A 9,096-nucleotide genomic window follows, 5' to 3' on the forward strand; every position below is an offset into this window, starting at 1 on the left:
TCTCAGACCTTTTCATGTCAAGGACCCCCTATTAACCCGCGGACCCCCCATAACAACATATGCCACCAAAATGTGGAACGCCCTACCAACAGTCATTAAGACATGTGAATCCCTTGACTCCTTCAAAACCGCTCTCAAAGGGCACCTACGGATGGCTGCAATTTGAAACTGGCCTCTGTAAAATCTGAATCCCCCCCACCCCATTTGGTTCCATTTGTACACTCTCAGAGTCACAGACCCATAAGGGTCCATTTGGTTCCATTTGTACACTCTCAGAGTTACAGACCCATAAGGGTCCATTTGGTTCCATTTGTACACTCTCAGAGTTACAGACCCATTAGGGTCCATTTGGTTCCATTTGTACACTCTCAGAGTTACAGACCCGTAAGGGTCCATTTGGTTCCATTTGTACACTCTCAGAGTTACAGACCCATAAGGGTCCATTTGGTTCCATTTGTACACTCTCAGAGTCACAGACCCATAAGGGTCCATTTGGTTCCATGTGTACACTCTCAGAGTTACAGACCCATTAGGGTCCATTTGGTTCCATGTGTTACACTCTCAGTCACAGACCAATAAGGGTCCATTTGGTTCCATTTGTACACTCTCAGAGTTACAGACCCATAACAACATATTCTCAGATGGGGGTCGGCGGCTGATTACATATCATTTTTGGGGACCTTGACATGAAACATTGATCACCACTGATACAGAAAAACATGAGGAAGACATATTTTTTTAATGTCGACGTCAGGCCTAAATCTTTGGAGCAGTCCCATATGGTTTGTCGCCTGTAGCCGAAAGAATGTATCCACCGTCGCAGTGTCGATTTCGTCGACTAAAACTAAGACGAATAATGTTTAATGTTCGTCGACTACCTTTTTTCACTGACGAAAACTAAATGGAAACTAAATGAAAACTATTGAGCTACGATGACTAAAACTGAGACCAAATATACTGACAGTTTCGTCGACAAATAAAAACTAGACAAAAATGTTAGGAAGGGACTAGTGGACAAGAGTTCCAGTATAAGTCATTTTACACTTGGTTGCATGCTGAAAATAGCCGATCTACAAGCTCACAACGCGTCGGCTATTTTCAGCAATTGTAAAATAAGTCATTGCGACGGCATCAAGGCCCGCCAAAATACATTATAGTCGACTAAATCAACTGTAGATTCAGTCGACAAAAATCTTGTGATATTTGGTCGACTAAAACTAGACTAACACTAAAACATTCCAGGCGACTGCAACTAAATGAAAACTATTGAAGAGACTAAAACTAAGACTAAAACTAAAATGAGCTGCTAAAAACAACACCGCTCGTCGCAAACAGTAATGGCGGATGGATCCCAGTCAGGGGGGCAGTCAGACAGATATTTTGTGAAGCCACTAAGGAAATCGGGACTTCCTGAAAGTTCATATAATGGCCTGTTGTGGCGCTGTCATTGGGCCCAAAAAACCCCATAGCTCCATAGAGGCCCATGTATTTGGGCCCAACTTCACCTAGACTGTATTACCTTAATAAACATGGTCATGAATACTTTCTGCTTCCAGTCACTAGTTTAAAGTCTCATTTCTCATGTCATAATATTCTTTGGAAAATGATGGTCCCATTTATTAAAACAATTACCATAAAGTCGCGTATGTTCTGAGGGGCGTGGCTACCGTTACAGTCTATGATCGGTATTCCCCTCCCACTCGAGTCAAAATAAAAACCAACGGAGAAGAAGGGGGGGGAAGTCCCGCCTCGTTGTCTGGGCCAGCCAATGGGCCAGCTGGGCCCAAACGGATCTAGAAAGATGGCGATTTACAATTCAAGGACTGACAGGCTTCATTTTACGTTCATGTCAGACCCGGGGAACACATCTTTTTTTACAGTCTATGATCCCAGTGTAAAACCAACCGTTCACTCTCATTAGATTAACTCATTTTCCCAGAAGCCCTTGCAGCCCAGAGCACGGGTCCATTTACGCTTACGTCATCATAACGCGTCGGCCCTCGTCACGTTGTCCGCGACATAGCCGGTTTGTCATTAAAGTATATAATTACAAAACGGCGAATTGGACATAAAAAAATCAAACGGCGGGTTTAGTGTTACGTTATGCAGGTTAAGACAATGGAATATGAGGCGTGAATATATAGCGGGGTTACGCAGGATAAGCTGTTAAATTGTAATACATGTATCGTATTATTGTTTTTGTAAAATGTCGCTGTATTTAAAACGAAAGAGGGAGATTTCTGAGACAGAGACGAAGAAAATTGTATTTATTTAATGCTCAAAGTGAGACCGGGAGGAAACGCAGGCACGCACACACGCATGCATGCACACACACACGCACGCAACGATACAAGTTGATACATCTGGAGAATCTGGAGTGTAAATTTAACTCTGAGACTTTGTGTACAAATGGAACCATTTTGTGGAGTCATATTGGTTCCATTTGTACACAGTCAGAGTTACGTGTGTGTGTGTGTGCGCGCGCACGTTTGTCTGTGTTTGTGCGCACACACACACGCGTGCGTGTGCGTGCGTGCCACCTTGCGGTGTAGGGTCTCACCTGGACAGGGGGCGGGGTCAGTAGTCATGGTAACGTCTGTAACCAGGAAGTGATGATATAGTTACAGTTTGTCAATTTTGTCTTTTGTGCATCGTTAATAAAAGTGTGTGAACAAGATTGATGTGTCTCTCGCTCGCTCACACGCACACGCACACACACACACACACACACACACACACACACACACACACACACACACGTGTAAGACGCCCTGAGGGTGAAAAGCAACAACATATGGAATGTCAGGACAGGTCAGCTCCATATATGGAGATCTAAGGGTGGCATCGGGGCCAGTGTCTTGGGTTTGATGAGGTAAGGTACAAGTTTAATAGAGCACCGAAGTCCTGACGTCACTGTCGGTAGAGGGCGTCAGTCCCCAGGTTCATGTATTTTTTTTTTGCATTAGAATCCCCATAGGGGGATTTTAGATCTCTTCATATAAGAACTGTGTTTGAAAAATAAACCGATCACCCCGGCCTTTTCACTCATATGGATATGAAGCATCGACTGAAGGTGGAAATGTACAAATATACCCAAAGAGTAACAAAATAAGCGTTATAATCGAGTCAAATAACCCAGAGACTATACATTTCCGGGTAGGCTGGTGGCTGCATCTGCCCGTCGCACAACAGAAACTGAATGTTAATTAAGTTTATTTTTATTTTATTGATATTTAATGTTTCGTGGTTAGTACGAGTTGAGTCACCGCCAGCTGAGCTTATGTCAACGAGGAATCTCAGGAACGCAATGTGTTGACAGCTGGTCGCGACGTATATTAGCAGCGACATTGCCTTCATATGTAGTTTCAAGGCTTTTGCGGCCACAGTAATTCCATTTTCTCCAGAAACTGGCTGTATCAAATATTAATGAACATCATTAACGACACACAGCCACCCCCCTGACAGAAAGGCCGGGGTGGTCGGTTCATTTTTCAAACACAGTTCTTATTTGAAGCGATCTAAAATCGCCCTATGGGGATTATAATGCAACTAAAAAAATACATGAACCTGTGGACTGACTGAAAGTGACGTCAGACTTCGGTGCTCTATGGGTTAAGGTACAAGTGTGGTTCTAAGTGGAAAGACAACACTGAGGTTAGACCAGAAACAATTATTTTACCGTTATTGTTTGATTGAGTTTACAGTACACACTTTAGTTTTAATGAATGAATAAAGTGTACGTTGGAAATGGACTCTAATCTTTTTGAAACGCATAAGTTACATTTTGGGGGATTTTGGCACCTACACCCAACGAGTCACACCCGCGGCGCCTTGTGGACTTGTAGATCAGATATTTCCGGTGCATAAAATTGTCAACTAAACTAGTAGTTATGTAATAAATATAATATAGAGCACCGAAGTATGACGTCAATATCGCTATTCACTCACATGGATATGAAGTATCAACTGACAACGCTATTCTTACAACTGCTACTGAATTAGTTACATTTTTGCTAGAAAAAGACTATCAAAATATAAAATATTAAACGATACAGAGACACCTCCCTGACAATAACGCCGAGACAGCTTGTTTATTTCTGGACCACAATGCTTATATGAAACGATTTTAAGATGTAAAATGTAAATGTAAAATCCTGGTCACTAAATTGCCTCACCCTGGCCAGCCGGGGCGCCTGATGGAGGGGAAAGGAACTGGTTGGAATAACGTGTTCCTTCCACGCGCTACGTCCAACCAGGGAAACTCCCCCCTGTCAGGTGTAAAGGAGCAACTTGGACACTCAGGCATGAAGGAAGCGTGAGTTCAAGTCCGTTGCTCTCCCCTTGTCCCCCATATATGGGGACTAGGTTGGTCTCCCCTTGTCCCCCATATATGGGGACTAGGTTGGTCTCCCCTTGTCCCCCATATATGGGGACTAGGTTGGTCTCCCCTTGTCCCCCATATATGGGGACTAGGTTGGCGGAGGGTGTGTAGAGCCCTGGATCACATTAGATGATTGACACAGGGGTGAAAAATGGGTTACAAAATCGTGGGATAATAATAATATATAAAAAAAAAATATATTTATATATGTAAAATAATGGTTATAATTAATTAATTATTTTAATGATTATGTTCTGTTCTGTAACTATAAGCCACATATTTATAAGTTATTATTTTGTCTATAAATACAGATATAACTAGAGGTGTACTCTGTCGAGTGCCTACTTGCTTGTTGCGCACTAGTAGGCCATACATGGCCTACTAGTGCGCAAGCAGAGCGCGCAAGTACTGTCGACCGCTACAAACTGTCAAATCTCAGCTTCTCTGTGAAGGAACGTTTGAAATGTTGAATTATTAGGTTTAGCTATTTGCTACCTACCTACTTTATGCATGTAAAAAAGTAGTATTATTAAGTATGGTACAAGTTTCTATCTTTCCCTTTTAGTTTCTCAAATAAAAATAAATCATCCATATCCGATGAAAAGGTATATAAACTGAAATAAAACATGTTATCACGTATACCGTATAATTATTTAATGATTTTTTTAAAATTGTCAATTGCTTTAAATTGACTTAATCTTGGACTATAGTGATATTAATACTAAATGCTTCTGTGTATATGTATTTTATAAGTTGATTGGCGGTATACTGTGGTTACTTTGCGCCACTTTTGATGCGTATGCGCCGTCCCAGCATATGACGTCAGCGGATAACTAACTCAATTCTCACGATAAGGAAAATCTAAACATTCTTGTAAAAACAAAATCTTAAAAAAGATCTGCCTAATGATGTCACTGGAGGACGGTTTCTAAACTGCCCTCCTATGAGACACAGACTGAGTAGGGAAAGAATCGTGCCATTTTATCATGATTATTAGTGAGGACCTATTTATATGAAGATCGTTTGAAAAGTGGTGAAGTGGTCCTTTACCTCAAATCTTTGCTTTTGGGGAGGGGGGGGGGGGTCCCTGGAACAACATATTTTCAGATGGGGGTCTGCGGCCAAATACAGATGATTTCTGGAAGTCCTTGACATGAAATATTGAGCACCACTGAGATAGAAACAGAGGTAGGCCTATTTCACAAAACGGTCATGATTTAGAAAACGTTTTTTTTTTTTTTTAATTTCGACGTCAGGCCTACATGGGTTAACCCATTCTGTACGGGAACCCATTTTGGTGTTAGCATCATGTTATGCTTTAGCTATTGAAAAATAGCAGATCTACAAGCTCATAGCGCGCCACCGAGATTGTAGGTCTGCTATTTTTTTGAAAAATCGAAGAGCGACTGACATTTTTAGAAACTGATCTCAGGTCAGAATGGGTTAAAGGATACTTTAGATGTTGATGATGTCACTGGCAGACAGGATTAAAGGAGACTTACAGTTAGATGATGGTGATGTCACTGGTAGACAGGTCTAAAAAGTAGACAGCATAGTTGATGTCACTGGTAGGCATGGGTTTAAAGGAGACGCCGCGGACAAGAAAAACAACTTGAAGATGCATTTAATTGGTCGCTTTGGACATCCCAGGCAACAGCGGGTTAAACCCATGCACCAATCACAGAGCTCGATTCAGTGGAAAACACCATTACTATTGTAAAGATATTTTCTATTGGTTGAAACATTGTCGCTTTAGTTTTAGAGCAGTAGGTTCACAAACCAGCGGTCCGGGGACCCCCAGGGGTCCTTGAGGGGGTTCCAGGTGGTCTGGGGACACCCGAGGGTCCTTGAGGGGGCTCCAGGTGGTCCGGGGACCACCAGTGGTCCTTGAGGGGGTTCCAGGTGGTCCGGGGACAACCAGTGGTCCTTGAGGGGGTTCCAGGTGGTCTGGGGACACCCGAGGGTCCTTGAGGGGGTTCCAGGTGGTCTGGGGACCACCAGTGGTCCTTGAGGGGGTTCCAGGTGGTCCGGGGACCACCAGTGGTCTTTGAGGGGGTTCCAGGTGGTCCCCATGGAGCTAAATGACAGAGTTGGTGGTAACCAAATGGACCCTTATAGAGCAATTAACTCTTGAGAGTGTAAAATTAAACCAAATGGAAACCAAATGGACCCGTACAGGTCCATTTGAGAATACCTTTACGGCTCTAGCAGTGATGCTCAACCAGTTTAATTTCAAGGACCCCCAGTTTGACATGCATTAGTGTACGGAACCCAATGGCATTTATATCTCTGGGACCCCCAATTTATATTGTATAATCAATGTTAATTGAACTCAGAATGTACAAAATGGGTCCATTTGGTTCCATTTGAACATGTTTTCAGACGGCCAAATACAGATAATTCTGGGGGTCCTTGACCTGAAATAGTTTGAGAACCACTGATATAGAAACATGAGGTTTTCAGAAAACTCGTCATTTAGAAGATTATTTTGTATAGAATCGGTTATTAGGTCTAAAAAAATGGATTAAAATTAAATTAAAAAAAAATAAAGTTTGAGAACCACTGCTCGGATGGCAAAAAAATAAATACAAATATCTGTCCAATATACACATTTAACATTTAACCAAAAAAGGCTTTATTTTATTTTAACAAAAATATCACCTTCTGCACCCCCCCCCCCCTCCTCCTCTCATAATGGTAGGGAAAGGGTTAACCCATTCTGACCTGAGATCAGATTCAAAAAATGTCTTCTACATCCTGAAAGTTTTCTGAAAAAGCTGTTTCTATGTCAGTGCGGTTCTTAGATTTTTCAAAAATAGCAGATCTACAAGCTCTTAGCTCGCCACTCGGTGGCGCGCTATGAGCTTGTAGATCTGCTATTTTTCAATAGCTAAAGCATAACATGATGCTAACACCAAAAGGGGTTAATCTATTAATCTGTAACTTATCACTAGAAATAAAAAAATAAAACCTCAACAAAATGAAATGAAAACGAAAAAAGAGAAAAATAAAAACTATCAGATCTGAAACAAACCTAAATATCATCGTTCATATTAATTAAACCTGTATTTACAACAACAATATAAGCAAAGCAAATTAATAGTTAATTACACCTCGATGCGTTTATAAATTACTTCACGCTCTGCCGAGTAACCGCAAGGATTATAACAGGGGTGGGCAACTTTGACGATGGAGAGGGCCACTATATTTCCACACTCACTCCCTAGGGCCATATATTACTGTCGTAGCAAAAATAGCCGATCTACAAGCTCAAAACGCGTCGCGCTCAAATTGGAATTTTTATGTAATTTCAAATGCCTTTAATTATACGTGTGTTGAAGCATTGAGCTACTAATTTAGACTGAAGTAATTAAAGCAGGTCATGTTTTGCATGTTGTGGAATTCTAAACAGCTGAAACCAACATTATATCAGTATTCTGACATTAACCTGAGGGCCACATTAAGTGAAGGTTGGGGGCCGCATGTGGCCCCCGGGCCGCCAGTTGCCCACCCCTGGATTATAATCTTCTGCCGAGTCACCATAAGGATTATAATCTGAAAAATAGCAGATCTACAAGCTCATAGCGCGCCACCGAGTGGAGCGCAACGAGCTTGTGGGTCTGCTATTTTTGAAAAGAATCGAAGAACGACTGACATTTTTTAGAATCTGATCTCAGGTCAGAATGGGTTAATCAGACCAGTGTGTGTCCAGTGGAAACCTCGTATGAATCTGATCTCAGGTCAGAATGGGTTAATCAGACCAGTGTGTGTCCAGTGGAAACCTCGTATGAATCTGATCTCAGGTCAGAATGGTAAGGATTATAACCTTCTGATGAGTCACCATAATTTCTGATGATTCAGGATTATAACTTCCTGTTTTGCCGAGATCAAAGCAGAAACCTCTATTTCCACATTCTAATTTATGGCATTTTCTTTTTGTTTTTTTTTAACACTTTGTCTGCCCTAGACGGAGATCTCTGTAATTTAAGGTTTTATATTTATTCACCACCAGAGCGCGCTATACTGCCATCTATGAGCGTCTGCGCTGCGCAACAAAACGACCGGAAGTCGATGGGTGCGCCTGCATAATGATTCCCCCTCATTGACAACAACGGTAGCCAAAATGCCCCCCCCCCCTTTTATCTCTGAATCTAAATCACAGATTACGATTCTAATCAAAACAAGCGTTTTTTTTTGACGGTCGGTCGCGCTCACATCGCTAGTCGCGGTAAACTAATTCATGCCTCGGGTGGTTGGTGATCCTCCCGCGATAGATTTGGTTAGCCGTTTGCTAACATCAGATGAAGCTGCCGGCGTATTTCTTTCCCTCCAAAAGAGGCTCCTGAGGCTCAAATAGCTAGCGCGGCACATGGATGGATACATCTCCGACTAACGTGGGCAGTCAAAGTGTTCATTCATTTCCTCCTTGGTCGTACTACAGCGTCGCACAGAAGCATTAAAAAAAATTGCAGATCTACAAGCTGAAAAACGAGCTTGTAGATCTAGCTACTTTTGAATCGGAATCCTGAATATAGCAAGCACGTTTTGGAAACCCGTGAGATTACTGCCCGAGCAAGAGACGATAGTTATGCACAGTTTGGTTCTCAGATTTTTTCCCCACCCCCGCAAACTTTAAGAAGTCTGGGTGGGTGGAGCCTGTTCACTAAGTGGGCGGGGCCTCGCCCCCCCCATGCGGGTGGGCGGGGCTTCGTCCC

Source organism: Protomyctophum parallelum (genome assembly GCF_964188405.1).
Source record: "Protomyctophum parallelum genome assembly, chromosome: 12".
NCBI classification, from domain to species: domain Eukaryota; kingdom Metazoa; phylum Chordata; class Actinopteri; order Myctophiformes; family Myctophidae; genus Protomyctophum; species Protomyctophum parallelum.